Below are 21,621 nucleotides of genomic sequence, written 5' to 3' on the forward strand. Positions count from 1 at the left end.
AAACGTTTTATCACTGCGCTCAGCATGACATACAACGTTGCCGCCGTTCAAATTAAGGTTAGTCATTGTAAGGCATATGATGACTTTGTGAAAATGTCAATGAAAAAAGTGACCCCCCCTCTGTAAAAAACCGCCCAATTAAGAGTGAAAGAATTAATGTTTTTGGCCAATTTTTGGATATTTGTCGGCCAAGAGACTGAGCTATCAAACGATACCAATTTTATCAGTGTTGGTCGCATGTCAAAAGTTTTAGCGAGACATAGAAACATACATACATACACACTAACAGACAGGTAAGATTTATATAATAGATTATGTAACATAGAAAAGCGATTTTAGCGTGTACGTAAAACACAAGACTCCTTAATGATAACTCACTTTTTATGAAGCCATTTTTTTTTTTTTTGCAATACTATGACATCTGAATATGCAACGTTTGTGCTCTGCAACATGTTTATTTATCAATGTGTTTCCTCTTGTTTTTATTTATTTGTGTGTTGTTTGTGTCTTACCGCTACCTTTTGTTGTTATCTTCTCCACAGGTTGTCACCCAACGCTTTAATGAACTTAATAAGGTGACTTGGTCGACTTTTGACGACTACTTTTTACACTTGATGCATTTTGTTTTCTAACTACTACAGTATTATTAACCATTATTATTATTTCCCTCTTGTGCCACCATATTATCAAAAGGCAACTGTTTTTTTTTTTCTATGATGTTTCAGAATTTTTTAGATGAAGATTGATAATTTGTGTTATTTAGACTACTGTGTTCAGCTTGGATGTTATTCTCACAATGTTTTGGGTGATGTAACCTCCGATCTTCTTCTACTGATGTATCTTGTTGAACTTAGAAATTTTTATATATTATTTTTTATTGGAATCCTTTGAGATGTGTAATTTCTGTATTTTTATTTATTTATTTGCGGGCTGTTATCCTCATCCTTGTAGTTGATGTTGTTTCACCACGTTTCGACCAACTCATCCTCGGGCCTTCTTCAGGTGATTAACTGCAACGGGAGAGGAATGCTGAGTCTTGTAATTGTATGCTCAGTAATTACTGACCTTCATAATTGTTGTGGTCTCACCAAACGTGTTGAAACAACAATAACTATGAAGATGAGGATAACAGTTCACAAATAAATAAATAAATGAATAAATTTGAAATTTTTATGTCAGACTCAAGAATCTTTACATAATGTATATATAACGTAATCATTCATATGTTGTACCTAATACATTGTAGACTCTGCTGCAAAAAAAAAAAAACCAGAAAAAAGGAAAAAAAAAACTTGACACACTTTTTCTTATTTAAAAAAAAAAGCCTTTATATCTGGCATTTCCAACAACGCATTTTTTTTCTAAATATTTAAACGATTAATTTCTCCTTTTTTAGTCATGTGTAACTTCTTGTTTCGGCTGTGACCACATGCTTTTCCAAACCCTCAATGTTCTTTACTCCAGTCCTCGTCACATGTGTCTTTTTATTGTCTTTGCTGTGACGTCACATTGCACATCCGGTTTGGTCATTTGCGTGTGTTATATGCTACTGCTGCTAACATCGATAGCAGCTGTGTTACATATATTTTGTGGTGCAATGTATAAAGTACTAAGTTTTAAGTCTTCTGGAAGTTGACGATCTAATCCTCAATATAGGTGATATTCATTCATTCAAGTAGTGTTCTGCCTGGTACACACATTGACGACTATGACTCTCCATCTCTCTCTCTCTCTCTCTCTCTCTTAAGGCATTCGTGAATTCATTGTTGCTTTTCATATACAACCCCATTCATGCTGTTTTCTTGGAAGTGTTTTTGATGTATTGCCACTGCTTTCTTTGCAGTTGTACAGACAGTAGGTTTCAGTCTCTTTCTGTCCAAGCAGTGTCCATAATGGGCGATTGTCTTGACCATTGTACCTAAAGGAATCTTCTGCTCAGCACAATGGGATATGAAACCATAAACAAAATTATTCCTGTTTGATTCTGTATTGCATCAGTCCTTTGCTTTCCATGACCTTACATTGCCCTGATTGGTGGTGGGTGGAGGGCTAAAGTGGGTTCTCGATCTTGGCCAGGGGTCTCCCACAGACTAGTGGAGGGAAGGAGATGCCTTTCTTCTTTGACAGTAATGTTGTCCCGCAACCCTATACAGTGCTTAGTATTTCCAAATGGTCACCCATTTGGTACTAATCAGGCTCATTGTTGCTTAACTTCAGTGATCTGGCAAGAACCGGTGTGTCAATGTGATTATGCCTTATACATAGGCGATATTAAAAAGTATAAAAATCACATAAGACTTCTACTTAGTCGTGGTTAATGGTATAAGAATACTCTATCCTCATGGATTAAGCAAATACTTTAGTTTTAAATTTCATACACATTCCTGAGTTCAATATAAAAATGTTCAAGTTCAAAAAGATACACTTGTAGAAGGTCACAGATTACATTGTGAGAATAGTATTATATATTATTATTTTTTTATTTTTGAATCCTTTGAGATGAGGCTTCATAATTTGAGTATTCATTTTTTTTTTGTGGACTTCATCTTCATAGTTATTGTTTCACCACGTTTCATAACAATCATAAAAATAATTCCTCTGTGTCTACAGCTAGTAACAACTATGTGAAAATAGAGCTTAGATGAGAAGATTTATTTTTTATTTTATATAGTTAAACCGAGCGCTAAGTAGTCATAAGTTTTTTGAAGTAGTCAAAGTTACTAGAAGTTGTTTTGTTTTTTTTTTTGATCTCCAAAAATTCAGTAGACCAGCTGAATATTGGAATAAAAATATTATTTTAATAATAATGAATATCATTTTAAAATAAGGAGTCAAATATTTTGGAATTCTAGGAATTAGACTCAATATTTTGGGAATCCTAAGAGTCTGAGTCAACCTTTATATCTTTATTAAACTTCCATAATGAAATCTAAAAAATGATTGTTCATATACTGTAAAACAAAGCTAATCTAATAATTTCAAGCGATAATACTAATTATAATTTTTGAAAAAAAAAAAAAAGAAAAAATACCTTTTGATAATATGAAATCAAGAGAAAATGAATTTCTTTTTCTCTAATTGCTTCCAGCCTTTTTATTTCTTACCTTTTTTTTTATCTTTGCTTTAAGTGAATGCCTTTACAGAAGTGATATTTTCTTTTTAAATATTTCATTTTAGATTTTAACGATTACAATAAATTAATAAGAAAAATAATTCTATTTTGTTAAAAAAAGAGAAAATAACATTTTATTTTTATTCAAAGTTTCAAACAAAATTTAGATTTATGAAGAGGGGGATCAATTTCTGTGAGAAAGGAGCAAGTTTCAATTTGATAGAGAGCTTAAACGTCTTGTGGCTTCCCTTAAGATAGTTTAGAAGCAAGTGCAAGTTAAGGAAATAGATTTCCTTTAGTATAAAAATCACCTAAAATTATTTTCATTTTACTAGGTAGAGATTAGTTTACAATTTAACCAGGTATTACATCAGCTATGAAGTAAATACTTTAAGAATTTGTTATTTACCTGTTCTTTTTTTAACAACATACCCATCACAAATTATATATATATATATATATATATATATATATATATATATACACATCTATAGCCTTGAGCCTCTAAGGGGCATAGGCCATCTATAACTTTGTAGATACTTTTGTAACGACTGAGTTCTTTTTATGGGGTGAGGTTGCTGGCCCCATACCCAAACTTCGCAGAAGGTATGTACAGCGCCTAGCCTTCCCAAATGGTCACCCATCTGGTACTGGCCAGGCTCAATGTTGCTTAACTTCAGTGATTTGGCGAGAACTGGTGTGTCAACGTGATTGTGCTGTACATACATATATATATATATATATAAAGTTGTGTTGAACTAATTCAATTTCTTTGAAAATTCTTCAGGATTTAAAAAAAAAAAAGAAAAAGAAAATCCTAGATATATAGACACTACATGTTTTACTATGAATTGGCCAATATTGATATACAATAATCCCTGAAAATAAACAAAATAGAATGCCCCTTTTGTTACTCCTTGACACAAGAAGTACCACTAACTTAATTGGCTAATTTCCTACCATACGAGCTGCCTTCAATAAGTTTACAGACTTTTTCGTATGGACACTTTTATTGATATTACACACATGAAACTCTCGTCTCTTTTGAAGTAATCTCCTCCGGCTGCAATGCATTTGTTGTACCGTTCCAACAACTTCTGGAAAGCCTAGGAAAGGTAATTGTTTTACTTCCCTAATAAAAAAATATTTAAAGAACCCAGCACAAAAGAATAACAAACTTCTTTTTAACAACAATTTGAAATATTTATTGGCAGCAGGAACTGGCAGGTCAGACTGCGAAAAGCAAGGAACAGAAAGTTCTTTTTGAGGTTGTCGTCAGTCAGTCAGTACTGTGTCGTCCCCAGCCAATAGCAGTTGTCTCCAGTGGAGGCCATCGATGCTATAGCAGGATGCCCAGTGGACGGGGGACAAGAGAAAAGGTGTTGCTTGGCTGAAGGTCTGGTTCTGACTGACTGATGTTCCCTCAAGACATTTTAGGGAGCAGATGAATCAATGCACCCTGTTAGCTAATAGGTCAGTCTGTGGCCGAAGAACTCAGAGGAGGGCATTGATTCACCAGAGAAAATAGTTCTCTATAACTGCTACAGCCCCATGGAAGTCTTTTTATGTGCGTGTTTCAATGATTCTCATCACAGTCTATTTCACCTGCTCAACCGTCTCATAACAACAGTCTCTAAGGTTTCCCTTGAGCTTAGGGAATAACCAAAAGTCACAGGGAGCAAGGTTTGGACTATAGGGAGGGTGAGGAACTGTCTTGATGTCCATCTTGGTCAAATAGTCTGTGATCTTCTCTAAGCACTCTTGGGACAAACTTCGCACAAATCTTCTGCATCTTCAGTTCGTCATGAATAATTGTGTATACAGTTCCCACACTGACATCAAACTGTGAACCTATTATTGTCTCTATAGACACACGACTGTCCTTATCCATGAAATTCTTTATTTGACTAGTCAACTCTGGTGTTCTGACTTCCTTACTCCTCCCACACCTCTCATCATCTGTCACAGACTCTCTGCACTCTTTGAATATCTTATGCCACTCAAAAACGGATGCTGAATTCATGCAAGATTATCCAAAAGCAGTCTGAAGTATTCCATACGTTTCTGTGGCATTTTTTCCAAGTTCAAAACCGAATTTTATTGCATATTATTCTTCTAAAGTATACTCACGTCCAGATTGTATTTTTGAAATTTACTAGCTGTGACAATCAGGCTTTAGTAGAGTGTATTCCAATTCTTGCTGTAGCTGTTCATTTGAACCTGAAATCATAAAAATTGGTCAGTCATCTCATACGATGTATAGCAATAACATGCTGAATTTTCAAGAGTCTATGACAATTTTAAATGCTAGTACAAAAAAAAGTTTGGAAACTTATTGAAGGCACCTAGTATGGTTACTTATTATTTAATCTGAAATGGATTCCTAAACAACTGATTTTTACTTAAAATCATGTTTTAGTACAAAAAAGACAAATTCATTAAATAAGATAACTTGATGAGTACATACACACTGATAAAATAAAAAGAAAACAAAAACACAGTCATATTCGAAAAATCGAATATGGAGTCCTGAAATTCCTGAGAAGATCGCAAGGGAGATAAGTGTGAAATCATAATATCTCAGTAAGGGAGGTAACCGCCCCCATCCCCTGCCCCATTTTCCTCTTTTTGTTCGTTTATTCAAGCCCAATTGATAAAACCATTGTTTATTGGATGCTTTTCTTTCTGGCATAGAATGACCTACATGATCTATGTGCAAGCCTAAACAAAGACGTGACTTCATTTTTTTTTTTTTTTTTTTTTTTTTTTGCACAGCTTAGGAAATCTTTCTTTTGTTTTCTTTATTTGCCAAAAATGCCCAAAAGTACAGTTATGCTGCAGTTTTGATTTTGTACTTAGTATTTTCTAAATATGTATAAAAAGAAATAAAGATATGTTGTGAGAGTGGATTTCTCTCTCTCACTCACACACATACATACATATATATGTGGGGAGTTAAAAGATAAGATCGATTCTTAAAGAGGAGACTTATTGGGATAATGCAAAACTCAACAAATTGCTTTGGAGCTTATATAGAGTATCAATAAATTAAGCAAACAACAATATAATGCTTCTGATGAAAAGCATTAGGCTTTGAAATACCATGGTATAAAGTTTTACCCTATACCCATAATTAATGTATTATCCTTATTGAATAAATGAATAAATCTATATACATTAGTATATATTGTCGTTTTCCTATTTTATTGATATATATATATATATATATATATATATATATATATATATATATAGTCGCGACACTGAACATGCTAATATTTCAGACAAATGGTTGGTTAAAACTAAAAGTTCTTGTCAGGCGACATAATAAATGATTGCTTTCTACAGAAGGAATCAGTTCTCAAAATCCAAAGATTTTGTAGACTGGTTTCTTCTGTGGAAAGCAACCATTTATTATGTCGCATTATGAGGGTCTGAAGTGACCATTTGTCTGAAACATTTGCATGTCCAGTGTCGCGACTATGTAAATTTGTTTATATTAATAAAAATATATCTTGCTCTTTTATTAAGCACTCTTAATAACCTTGTTAAATTCATTAGTTATCACTCTTGAATACCTTTATGAAAGAGATAAACTTTAAAACATACACCAAATATTATGTTTTATTTGTATCATTCGGACTCCTCGTGTAATGGATAAAAGTGCTAAGTTATCGATTTATAATGACAGTCTTTTGGAGGTTGAACATTCAATTTTCAGTTTGGGTGATAGAATAGAGTTCCAGATTACTTAAGACTTCTATCCGATCATGGTTTTGCAAGCTTCTCCCCATAAATTTAATTAAAGGATTCCATTTGAAATTCCATAAGTATCCCATTGTTTGATGTAAACATTCCCAAGTTTGACAGAGCACACCTGAAGAAGGCTGTAGATTACATCGGCTGAACTGTTGTGGGAATAACATCTAAGATATAAACAGTATTCTGAGTAATGCATGCACCAAATATGTATTATCTTTATTTTACAAAAAAAAAAAAAAAAAAAAAAATATTTTGGTAAAAGTAGAACTATGGCGATTTCTCAATCTGAATTTACTTGGCATGCGTAACAGCTGAACAATGTCCTGATTTTTTCTATGTTGTTATTATATAAATATGTATTGTTCACGGCTAACCAAGAAGTCTAATTGAAATACTCTGTCTTTACAGCATGTAATTACAGTCTCTCTCTCCTTTCGGCCTTGCATAACAAGGCTTGCAAAGAAACTAATATCGACTAATGATTTTCAGCAGCTATAAGAAAGATGGCTGTCTATTCCTTTGCTCCTAATTTATACATTTTTTTTCTTTTACAAATGAGTAACCAGTTATCAAGGTCAGTATTTATAGTCAAGCCAGTCAAAAGGTTGTGTGGGTTTATAAATTTTGCTATTTAGAGTATTAAATTTTATTAATTTCTCAGCTGAGCAGTCAGTCTTCTGGCCTGGTGCTATCAGATTAGGCTGTCTGAGGATACTAGCTTCTTGGAACTAAAATGCACCAAACATTGATGTTATAGCTTTTTGACCTTTCCTTTTGCAAAACTCAATCATGTTCTACAAAACAACTAAACACCATGAATAAATAAGAATTTGAAGCATTTAGTAAAATTACCAGATTCAGTATTAAATAAACCCCAAAAGAGCTGATATGAAGTAAAACAAAGCAAGTGTAGTATCTGTTCTTGAGATGCTGTACTTTAATTTCTTGTTCTCGGTCAGTGGAGGAGAAATCCTTCACGACTGAGACAATTTTTATTTTTGTTCCTTTTCTCCACATTAAAAAACGACCCTGGTGTCTAACTCTGTCCCGTGGGGAGGCATTGTAAATAAGAACAAAACAACCAAACCAAACAACATGAATAAATATTTGAATCTATAAAGAACTTGAAGCATAAAACATTTTTGTTTATGCCTAAATTACTGGATTTGGTATTAAATAATCTGAAAAGGGTTAATATGCCATAAAACAAAGCAACCAAACCAACCTTCTGGCTTAATGCGCAGAAGCTCAACAAGAGAATCTATGCAGACAATGACAAACCATTACTGCTCTTTCCCCATGTTTGTTGAATATCTATGGCTATTGGAAAAAAAGGGGGCGCTATAAACATTGGCACCCTACCCACTTTTATCTCTTTCTCTCTCTAAGAGTTTGTATAAGATATACTTTTTTTTTTTTTTTTGCTCTTGGCAAATTTCCCACGAAGCTGTTTTAGAATGATTTTGATCTTTTTATTGACTGAATCTATAAGAATCAAGAAAGATGCTTCCGCAAGAATAGCGTTCGATGAGTATCTGTAATGGAAGCTGAGTAGCAAGAGGAATGCCTTTCATTATTGGAAATCAGGAAACATGTCGAAACTGAAATGATAACGAATATGTGTGTGCATTTATTCTTTTATCATAAATGTGCGCAAGTTGGTGAATAAAAAATAACAACAGAATTGAATTCTTCTTTGCTATGGAATAATTTGAGGATAACTAAATTTATGCACTTATGCTGCTAAGGTAACCCACATCTCTTAATTGGCATTGAGTAAAGAAAATAGCAGTTTTTCTAAAACTGAATTAATTATTGTTTTTGGCAGTAAATTACTTATGAAAAAAGGTTGGTATGATTTGAGTGTCAAAAAGTGGTCAGCTTAAAAAGAGACAAAGAGAAATGATGCAAAAAGGATTGGGGGGAAAAAGACTATGTTGTTGAAAATATTTGTATTTGCTGTTTTTACTGTTCATTTAGTATTATTAGACTAGGTTGATGTTCAGGAGAGCTGGAAAAACGTATGATTGCAGGTTATTAGAGTCTACTGAAACTATTGAAAGGTTTACTTTCATAAATTCTCGTAATGACACACACATACATCATATACAGGGTGACCCCCCCCAAAAAAAAAAAAACGGGCCCCAACTCTAATTAGGCCCCATTTCTTAGTGTTTTGTCCGAATGAAATGAAACTTTGGTCATGACTAGTTTATTATATTCATAACATCACGTGAAAAAACTTTGGCCTTTTTTTCTCCGTTCTACAGCATACGTTCTAGATGGCCTCCATTTAGCTTTTGTTTGTTTTTGGTCACCCTGTATATATATTGTTTTTTAAGAGAGGTCATGTTTGATTCATTCTGTGGGAAATCCATGATATAAAATACTGTTTTGTTTTTAAACCCCTCAACCAGTTTATCATGGTAAACAACTGATGATCCCTAAAAAGAACAAAAGTGAATTCTGGAAAGCAAACTAAGACAGTAATTAAAAAAGTAAAAGATTAATTTACTTACAAGCAAATGAGTTTTCAAACGAAGGGCTTGTAATGAAGTTTTTTTTTTTTTAAATGTAGTTTTAAAGGTTGAACAAACTTCCAAGCGACTTTCACATCTGGTCACAATGAGAGCATCATCATCTTACACATTTTTATAGTGGTTTCAGATTTATAAATGACTAGTCAGAGATACAAATTTACCACATTCAACTAAACCCCATAGTAAACATAATAATAGAAATGGTAATAATAGTAATAATAATCAGAACAATAAAGATTATGACAATTGTAAGAATAGTTATTATAATAACCTCAATAGTGATCATCACAATGTATCAATTGGTAAAATAATAAGGAATGAAGTCTAATAATAATAATAATATATGTATAGATATATTCTTCTTAGTTGTCCATCGTTATCCAATAATGACAATCTTCTTGTGAGTCTGCTGATGTTTAAATAATCCAATCCTAGACCCACAGGTACGGTCACAGATCAGACATGAGAAGGAGGTGCCAGGTGGAGCAGGGATGACATGGCGAGTATAGCTCTTTGAACGCTTCGTTGTATAGTTCTGTATTTGTTGCTCCTTAATACAGTCTACTCCCTGTGAACAGAGATAACGCCATAGATCCTGACAGGAAACAAGTTCCTCTAATGAAAAGGAGTCTATTCAACACCTCTTCAGAGATCTCTTAATGTGGTTTTTCTTCTGCTTTGTCTGCCTGCCGGCACTGTATAGGCCTTGGAGTATATCCATAGAGGATTCTACACAGTAGTCTGTGGCTGGGTATTCGAATGATGTGTCCCAGCCACCTGAGTTGGCATTACATCATGATGGACTCCATACTGTAGCTTCCTGCCCTCCCCAACACAATCTTTATGCTGCACTCTGTCCCTCCATGTGATGCCAAGGATCTCTTGGAGGCATCTTATATGGAAGGTCTCCAAACTTCTCATATGACGGCTATAGGTCGTCCAAGACTTACATCCATCCAGCAGTGTGGTGATATGTACTGCTCTGTACACTAGCATTTGGATGTAGAATCTGAGGTTGCTGTTCTGAAAAATCCTTCTCCTTCGTCAACCAAATGATGTTGATGCTTGCTTGGGTCAATTCTGAATCACGTCATCCAATGAGTTGGTGTCAGATATTATGCTCCCCAGATATTTGAATGTAGGCACCATGAGCAGGTGTTGCCCTGCTGATGGTGAGAGTTATTAGGTTTGGTGGGAAATCAGCACTGTACTGACAGTGTACCTCTGTCTTGTGGGTGTTGGTCGTTAGTCCAATTCTGGTGTATGCAGTTACAGCTGCCGAAAGGATGTGTTTTCATTGAGCTGTGATATGCCGACAACTGTGCCCTAGTTGCCCATACACTGGAGGTCCTGCCAAACATCCTTTCATAACTGTAATATGAAAATACAGAAATGACATTTAACCTATACAGAATTATTTTATTTATTGGATTTTCTAACATTTATTTCATGTTATTGCATTTTTGATCTCAATAAATAGTTGATTAATAGTAAAAGAAAAAATATCTAAGTTATATAAAAGCGCGAGAAACACACGCAGACTCGTGAGAAGTTTCATAATTTTATGAATATAAATTGTTTTTCTACTCAGCTAGTTTTCTTGATTATTTCCTATTCATTTATGTAAGGACACTAAACGTCGATTTAATCCTTATTGAAAAAGGAAACTAACTCTAAGGAAAACAAAGTCCTGTTTATTGCTCTCTTTTCTCCTGCGATTATTGAATATAAATAACATATTCCACATAAGATTCAAATTACGATTCGTGTCCAAAGTAAATCGTTTGGGTCTCTTTTTTCTTTCATGAATGAAAGGCACAATGCCAAGACGAAATGCTTTCTTTTTGGATGGGGGAGGGGTGTTAAGGAGGGAGCAAGATTTTACGGTGTGACAGATTACTGGCAAAGTTTATCTACAAAGATTATCATCTACAACTTCCCTCGCCCCACTAAACCTCTTGATAAATGAATCTTAAGTTCAAACACTGTTGGGGGAAACTATTTTAAAATATTGAAATTGCCAACATGCATAATGTTATACCTCAAACGAGTGTGTGTGTATATTAGTGATGGGACGATTCCGATACAATTACCGATTCTGTACTAAATTCCAGATCCTGATTCCGATTCTTTATAAACCTCTAATTATTTAACTGTAAGATTATTATTTCCCCCCGATTTTCGTAAAAACACATATTAAATGTGCAGATATTTTCCTAAACGTCAAAATACACTTGTGAACGATGATCTATAGATTTTAGCTTTACTGGTATTTTAAAATCAATAAATATTTATTATTTTATCATTATTACCAGCAATGGAAGATTTTGCTTAAAACAAAAGCAAATAAAAAAAGACAAAAGAATCGTTTTGGCATCGGAAAATAGGCATCAATTTTTCTGATTCCAATACCCCCAAATCTTCTGATTTTTCCGATTCCAATTAATCATTCCAATGCTATATATATAAATATATATATATATATATATATATTTATATTTAAAAAGGTTTTTTAGTGGTACAAAATTTTATTAAAGTTTTAAAAAGGATAAATGGAGTCATTATTAGAATTTTGAGGAAGACCGATGCGGGGAGAAAAGATAGACACAAAAAATAGTCAAGACTATTCGACTAAAATGATAAGTATACATATATATAAATATATATATATATATATATATATATATATATATATATATATATTTATTTGATTATGCTCAAATATATTAACATTCTTGGGAGTCCTGACAAGACATGAAAATGTTGATCGATCTTACCATGTTTTATTTATATATATATATATATATATATATATATATATATACACCCTCCTATAAATTTTTTTTTTTTTTTTGTGTATTGATATTCATATTAAAAATCCATTTTTCTATTTAAAAAGAAAATAAAACTTTATGTATGGGTTGTGGAATTAATCAAAATATCATATTTAAGCGTATTTTACGATCAGACATGCTAGTGTGTATATATATATATATATATATATATATATATATTAAATGAAAAATGAGGAATAAAAGTTATCTATAGCTTTATACCATCAGAAAAATAAGGAAAAGTTAAGGGGAAAATTAAGAAACAATTTTTTAGGCAAGGCATTTCAAAGCTAAATGCTTCTCATCAGAAGAGAAGGGCCAGAATTACACAAAATGAAAATATAGAAAAAAACTGGTTTAATAACATTTAGATATGAAATGAGAATGAAGGAATAGGATAATAAATGGTAAATAGAAATTGAAAATAACGATTATTGCTTAATGGTCTTGAGCTTTTCTTATCTTGATAAGTTTTGCTTCCTTAAAGGTTTACTCTTTGATAACAACTGTGTGTATGTGTATATATATATATATATATATATATATATATATATATATATATATATATATATATATATATATATATAGTGAATAAATGACAAAAGTGTATATTCCGAATAAAGAGATTTCTAAAATTCAAAATAGCGTAATGGAAACATATTACAAGGTATTTACAGCTTCTCTTCCAATTTTCGGATTTTAATCATGTCAAAACGCACTTTATTTCCTTTTGACGGATTGATTGTTGTTATTCCTTCTGATAAGTTAAGGGCAAAATAAATTCACTGATTGATATGATAATTAAGTGATTGATTTTGTGCTATGAAACAGATACTGTCAAGAATTGTAAATGTCAACTAAATTAAAAGAATAAATTATAAGATGGTCAATATCATGGACTTTGAGCATATAGACTTTTGTCATTCATTTACTATACTGCTCTGTAATTACATTGAGCTTCTTAAATAAGGATCGGTATATATTATAAGGAAATAAAATATATTTCCACAGAAAATATATAAGTTCAAATGTATTGAATTTAAAAAAAAAAGAAGCAATATTTTCCCGAAGTGCTCAATAAATTCTTAGAGCTGTTATAAGTGAAAGTATATATACATCAGAAAAACCCTATGTGAATTAATCAACCTTAATAAGGATGTTATTCAACCTTTGAGGAGACAAGTAACATCGTCAAAACGTTGATTAATCAGCGTAGGGTTTTTCTAATGTTTTATAATTTCACTTATTATATTCAGGTGGGAATAACAATGAATCCAGTTTGTTAGCTATCTAAACTAAACTAGACATATATACATAAAAATAACAGGTGATAAAACTTTCATGCATTTTAGCCCTACGATTCCCTACAAGGACGAAATGCGAGAGATTCTGTGTAGCTTTGACATATATTTTCAGTTGTTTTCCCTCTGCAGAAAAAAATTCAATTTGCAAAAGTTTTAACTTATATATTAGTGTTGGGACGATTAATCGCAATCAGAAAAATAGGAATAAAATCGGTATCGGAATCGAAAAATTTGTACCAATTTTTCAATGACAAAACGATTATTTTAATTGTCTTTTTATTTGATTTTGTTCAAAGCTAAATCTTCCATTGCTGGCAATAATGATAAAATAATAGATAGTTGTTGATTTTAAACGACCAGTGAAGCTAAAATCGATAGATCGTCCCCCCTCAAGTATATTTTTACGTTTAGGAAAATATTTGTACATTTAAGATGTGCGTTTTTACGGTAATCAGAGAAAAAAAATACAACTCTATAGTTAAATATTAAAAAATTTATAAAGAATCGGAATCAGTAATTTAGTACGGAATCCGTAATTGTATCGGAATTGAGAAAAATATTGGAATCGTCTCATCATTAATATATATATATATATATATATATATATATATATATACTAGCAAAATTACCCGTCGTTGACTGGGTTCAAAAACAGCCTACAGAAAATGGACTCTGATTTATGAAAGTATGATAGGTTATGAAAAGGAAGGGTTGTAAAGAGATAGCTTCGAATTTGGGGGTATCAAAACCAAAGCAAAATATGGTGAAAATAAAAATAAAATAGATAAACCCCATAATTTATTATACCATACCTGTTCACACTGAAACACTTATCACAATATTCTGTGGATCTATATTAAAAAACCTTGTTAAACTTTGTGACATATTTCCATTCTATGGAGGTCAGGCGCGAACGAATACCCCATAATTTTATTATACCATATTTCTTCAAACTGAAACATAATTATCAAAGTATACTTACGCAAATAGATATGAAAAGTCTTTATTAAAGTTTGTGCCTATTTCCATTCTATGGAGGCCAGGCACGAACGCAGACCCCACAATTTTATTATACCATCCCTATTTAAGTTAAAACATACTTATCAAAGTATTCTTATGTACATCTATATCAAAAACACTTGCAAACGTTTTTTTTTAATTTTTAAATTTTTTATTTCCATACTTTGTGGGCCAGGCGTGAACGCAGACCCCACAATTTTAATGAACCACCGTTCTGCCAGATCAAACATACCCATTCCTGTGTCTCGATACATCTTCTATCATCATATGTAATCAGTTTTTTAAAATAGGCAACCATATAGGAGCCTATTCGTGACCAGACACACACACACACACAGACATTCAGCTTTGTATGTGTGTATATATATATATATATATATATATATATATATAAATAAATAAATAAACTGTGTACTGTCTGGGTCAGGTGATTCTATCTTAAAGGGATGACAGGTGAAATTATATATATGCGTATAGATGCGGTTCAGAGGCTAAGGAGTGAGAGTAGAGAGTTGTATATTTTGGTCTCGATTCTAGTTGATGGTGTTCAAGTCATATATATATATATTAGTTTTCCAAATCTATATATTAGTGATGGGAAGATTCCAATATCTTTCCCAATTCCGATACAATTACTGATTCCATACTAAATTCCTGATTCCCATTCTTTATAAATCCCTAAATATTTAACTATAGAATTGTTATTCATTCCGATTACCATAAAAAAAAAAAAATACAATAAATGTGCAGATATTTTCCTAAACGTAAAAATACACTTGTAGGTGATGATCTAGGGGATTTTAATTTTACTGCTAATTTGAAAACAATAAATATTTGTTAGTTTATCATTACTACCAGTAGTAGAAGATTTTACTTTAAACAAAATCAAATAAAAAGATAATTATAAGTATAGGCATAAATTTTTCTGATTCCAATAAATCGTTCCAACACTAATATATAATCTAATTATATATATATATATATATATATATATATATATTAGTGTTATGAAAATCAAAAAGTATATATATAATTTCTACTTTCTAGCGAATTTAGTTCAACAGATATGATGCTTGATTGCTAATCGCATTTTGAACAAAAAAGGAGTAAAGAGTTTTTCTGCTCTTTTTCCAGTGAATTTACTTCTGGGAGTTGCGATTCTTAGCTTTCTCAGAAATGCCAGCACAGAGGCCCCATTAGTTATTTAAAAGTTAAAACAAAACAATTGAAAGTATTTCTGCTATTTCTAAAGAAAAAGATGGGAAGTAAAAATTAAAGTAAAAAAGACAAAGCAGAAGTAATAAATATATGTCGGCAAGTTGAAATGAACATTTCAACTTGCTGACATATTTCTGTACACGTTATTCATCCATCCAAACAAAGATTTTATTCATTATAAACTATTTTTGGTGTATGATTACTAGGGCTAGGACAATAGCATATTCTTTTCATTGTTTTGACTCTCCATTGTGTATCCATTGATATCTTATATGCTTTTAGATAGAGTGATGTGACTCTCGGCTGATTAACTGTGTCTAATTGTGTCAGATATATACTCGAGTCAAAACAATGAAAAGAATATGCTGTTGTCATAGCCCTAATGATTACTATTTCCTGTTAATTTCAGTGTTGTGTGACCAGTAGTTTAAGAGTTTATCGATAAAATATTTACACACACTGTTTTATTTATACAGATTTACATGTTTTTCTCTTTGGACTATTGTCCTTAGTAATGTAAATGTTTCTATTTATACTACGCTTCTTTAGCTTTATTTTTTTTTTATTTACAACAATGTTTTTCTTTAGTTTAACTGATTATTTAGTTTATTCGATGTTTCATACATTTTTAAATCTTCCCAGCAAATAGTTTTTGTATATATATATATATATATATATATATATATATATAAAATAAAAATATCTCATTGAAAATTAAGATTTTCAAAAATACATTAAAAACCTGTAAAGAAAGTATACAGAATTTTTAATTGTCCAACAAGGAGTGCAGATAAACTTGAAAGACCTTATTTCGTGGAGTTTTGAAGAATGCAATTCTTTTCATCAGAGGAAAGAGGTTTGCAAAATATAGAATACATTTTGCAGGTTAATGTATTAAAACAAACTACAAATATGAATTGAATCATATTTGCATAAAAAAGTTTTTAACACTTAATGAAAGTTTATAAAGTTTCATAATGATTATAACAGCAGGAACAAGGAAAAAAGGTGCCCCAAACATATTTGTTGGTCAAAAATAAAATTAAATAACAATTAAAGAAAATATTTTTTAAATGTACACAAAATGCCATTTTATTTCATGCAGTCTTAAATATCAAATTAGCCAAATGTTTCCCATCATTGCTAACATAAAATTGTAGTCGTTCACAAAAGTTTTCAATAACTCGATGGATCTCTTGAAGAATTAAAACAAACTATTCGTTCTGAAATTGCTGCTATTCCAATATAGCAGCAATTTCAGAACGAATAGTTTGTTTTAATTCTTCAAGAGATCAAGGAGAGTGGCTGAATACTTTTGACTTCAAATATCCCCCAAAGAAAAAATTTCAGGCCAACCAATATCACCACATTTAACAGTCCAATTTATAAGGGCATTCTAAAATTTAAAAAAAAAATGCATAAATACAGATATAAATTAATTTGGACCTAATTAAAGTAAAATGGCATTTTACGTATATTAAAAAACAAAAATTTTCTTTATTAATTTTTTTTTTATTAATTATTTTTTTAACCTATAAATATCTCAGATCATTTTGAGACACCACGTGTGTGTGTGTGCGTGTATATGTATATATTAATGAAATCAAAGGGATGTAGTGTTTACCTGATATACGCAATGGTAAACTTTAAACTAATATAAATAACAGTATTTATATATAGATAATTTAATCCCAACCGAATAACAAAAGCTCAATACGCAATAGAGAGTAGAGCTTATTATAAGAGAAAGTTTTACAGTTCTAATTCCCTTTCTCTCATATATATTAAATATTGTAATGCAGATTTGAGGTTTATTATATGTATCGTGTATGGAAATAGTAAGAGCAGATATTTTCAAATGAACAATGCACAAACACCTTTTTTTAAGATTGTTTTCCCTAATAAAATGGCCCTATACTGACAGGTAAGTCATAATACTTGGATTTTAGTAGCAATTTTTAATCAGTGTGAAGATTTCTTGCAGATATTTCATTTATTTATACTTCTTGTATTTCAGCTATTTTTTTCTGTATTCTGATAATACATGAATGAATAATATTTCACTCTCTTTTTTTCTCACTATCGTGTGTGTGTGTGTATATATATATATATATATATATATATTTATTTATTTTTTTTATTACATTTTCACCCCAAACAAGGCACATTGCCACTTTGGTGTAGGGAGCTACTATCAGGGGCAACAACTACTGGGGTACTATGTAGGGATTTGGGCAGCAAGATGTTGATATATATATATATAATAGAAAAGATAATTTACAAAAAAAAAAAAGAAAAAGAAATTTCAACCTGATGAAGACTTTTTTGTATAAGTCGAAAGCTTGTTTATTCTTTAACTAAATAAATAATTTGTTTTGGAGAAAAACACAAACACACATATAATTTCGTATAAGCTGGATCGCTTGAAGATGCCTCTAGTTACCAGTCACTAGCCTACCGAAACATGCTCATGACTGTGTAGCAGCATATTACTCCTTATATAAAAAAACAAATAAAGAGTATACTCAGCTCTACTTGGATATTGAGTACTCTTGTAATTAACCTCGTTAAACTCAATTAGTTACTTAACCTCTGGAAAACAACCACCTCACACACACACACACACACACGCACACACACACACACACACACACACACACACACACACACACACACACACACACACACACACACACACAATTGAAGATTTTATTTGTGTTCTTCAAACTATAATTAATATTAGATTATAAACAGAATTATTAACTTCCACAAGTCAACAAATAGTTAAAGCACTATTTCAAACCCTTAGCTGATCTTAGATTTGGGGTCTAATCCATTATAAAAAGGTTTAAACAGTTTGACACAATAGAGAATTTGCTTGGGCATGGAAGAAAACCAAAATTGTCACCTAGCACTGTGTGAAACTTGTGCCGTAATGTTAATATAAACCCAACAGTTGTTTCGAAAGATATTTTCAAAAGTTTGAATATGATAGGTGAGAGTACAAGCACTCTTCTAATACAATGTTATGTATGGAAACCGATCATGATGAACTCCTCTTCACAAGCCACATCACATTATTGTTAGTTTATTATATTCCAAGAAATTAGTCAAAATATTCAATATTCATGGCTATATAAATAATTTTTCTGTTAACTCTCTCTCTCTCTAAATATGTATGAATAAAAAGTCTACAAAAATATATATATGTTTATATCTTTTTTGTATTTATTTCCTATGTGTTGACATGTAGGAATACAAAAGTCTTTGGTAAAAACAAGAATGTTTCTTTCAAAAGCACATATTTTCGACCGATCCTTCGATCTTCCTCAGTGTGAATGATGGAATCATGAGTGTAGGTTGGGCAGGGTTAGCAGCAGGAGGAGCACAGGTATAGCTAATAAGGGTAAAATCTATTTGAATATGATCCTTCCAACATTTTTGACTTGGAATGGTCAGCAACTTGTGTGGCCTCTATTCAAAACCAAGTCTTTCATAAAACTTTTAATTGGACACTCACGCATAATACATTTTATATATATATTTATATATATATATATATATATATATATATACTTCATTTACTCACATAAAATTAATATACAAAAGTATAAATTTATGCGTAAACTTTAAGTATTTACTTCAAAAGTGCTCAATACGTAGGTAGAGCTAGTTAGTATTTTATAAATTACTCTATATATATATATATATATATATATATATATATATATATATATATATATATAATAAATGTACTTAGAGGTTGATGTTGTGTAACATGAAAATCAATGGCTAATATATATAGTTTTTGTTTTCTTATATTTTTATATTATTACACACTCATATATATTAACATCATGCTCGAGTTGGTAACAATGTACTGAATTCGTGGTCATGGCTGGTGTGAAACATTCTTTTTCTCTTCACTAACTCTATCTCCCTCCCTAAACAACATCAAAATGTGGGTGAATACTCTTATTCTCCACTGAACTCACTGCAAGATGTAACCTCGTCTGATGATCCTTGCTGCTCCTAGCGAAGTGAAATAAATTATAATGAGAAAGACTAACAAGTCGTGTTGAGTTTCTTCATATATATATATATATATATATATATATATATATATATATATATATATATATATATATATTAATTTATTTATTTTTATTTCGGACTATTATTCTCATCTTTATTAGTTGTTGTTTTTGATCTTTTATTGGTTTTGTTTATTCACAACGTTTCGGCCAACTATTCCTCTGGCCTTTGTCAGGTGGTAACCGCGACGGATAGGAACTTTGAATCTCCTAACTGCATTCTCAGCCATCACTGCCATCCGTAGTTGTTGTCGGCTCACCACATTTTGGCCAATTAACCTCTGGCACGCTTTGGGTAGGATTGAAACCGCTATCTTCAGACAATGCTCATCTGGAACTGTAGAGATTCAACGTCTCTATCAACTGCGAAGGGCGATCAAGGTTGGATTCTTTGATCTTATAAATCCACGTTTATTTATCTGATCTTCTATAGTCGGGTCCGTACCGATTGGTATATATATATATATATATATATATATATATATATATATATATATATATATATATATATTATTCCTTAATTGGAATTCATTTTTTGAGATGAGCATTATATATTAATTTATTTTTATTTCGGACTGTTACCACCTGACGAAGGCCAGAGGAATAGTTGGCCGAAACGTTGTAAATAAAAAAAAAACAATAAAACATAAAAAACAACAACTAATAAAGATGAGAATAATAGTCCGAAATAAAAATAAATTAATATATAATGCTCATCTCAAAAAATGAATTCCAATTAAGGAATAATATATATATATATATATATATATATATATATATATATACTATAATAATATTTACTATAATAATTATTAAATACCTACAGACATTAGTGTTTCATCCTTTTCGGGAATCATCAGTGCAGAGTGTTATAATTAACACCGGTCAAGAGATTCGAACCTGGCAACGAAACCATCCGGCCACCATTAACCGCTCTTATGGTATTTCATTTAATCATATGTATATGATTAATCAGAATCGGGAATCGTAAAAATCAGAGCTTTTTGGGGTATTGGAATCATAAAAATTTGCACCTATTTTCCGATGCCAAAACCAATTCCTTTAATTATCTTTTTTATTTGATTTTGGTTTAAGAAAAATCTTCCACTGCTTGTAGTAATGATAAAATAATAAATATTTATTGATTTAAACTTCCAGTAAGACCAAAATCTTTAGATCACAAGTGTTTTTACGTTTGAGAAAATATATGCACATTTAAGATGCGTTTTTACAGTAATCGGGGAAAAATAACAATTTTATATTTAAATATTTAGAGATTTATAAAGAATTGGAATCGGGAGTTTAGTACAGAATCGGTAATTGTATCGGAATTGGGGGAAAATATTGGAATCGTCCCATCACTAATATATATATATATATATATATATATATATATATATATATATTAAAGTATTGGAACTAGAAATTGTGAATGGGAAAAATCTGAACTTTTGGGTGAATCGGCATCATAAACATTTGTGTGTATTTTCTGATGCTGAAAACGATTCTTTTTATTTATTTTTTTTAAAACTTAATTTTCTATTGTTTGTGTAAATGATAAATATTGATTTTTCACTACCAGTAAAACTAGAATTTATATCTCAACCCCTATTTGTATTTTTTTACGTTTGTGAAAATATATCTACATATCGAATGGGTTTTTATGGTAATCCGGACAAAAAAAAATCTCTCTATAACTAAATATTTTGATGATATTTTTTCTATTTTAATCGGGTA

The 21,621-nt window shown here is 31.1% G+C and overlaps 1 protein-coding gene across 1 annotated transcript in view; it reads left to right on the plus strand.

The window, feature by feature from the left end:
• Positions 1-21,621, plus strand: part of LOC145245793 (unconventional myosin-Va-like) — a 577,542-nt gene that overhangs the window by 491,864 nt on the left and 64,057 nt on the right.

The sequence above is a fragment of the Euprymna scolopes genome, chromosome 23, assembly GCF_053919585.1.
Source record: "Euprymna scolopes isolate OS-2025 chromosome 23, ASM5391958v1, whole genome shotgun sequence".
Classification (NCBI taxonomy): Eukaryota; Metazoa; Mollusca; class Cephalopoda; order Sepiida; family Sepiolidae; genus Euprymna; species Euprymna scolopes.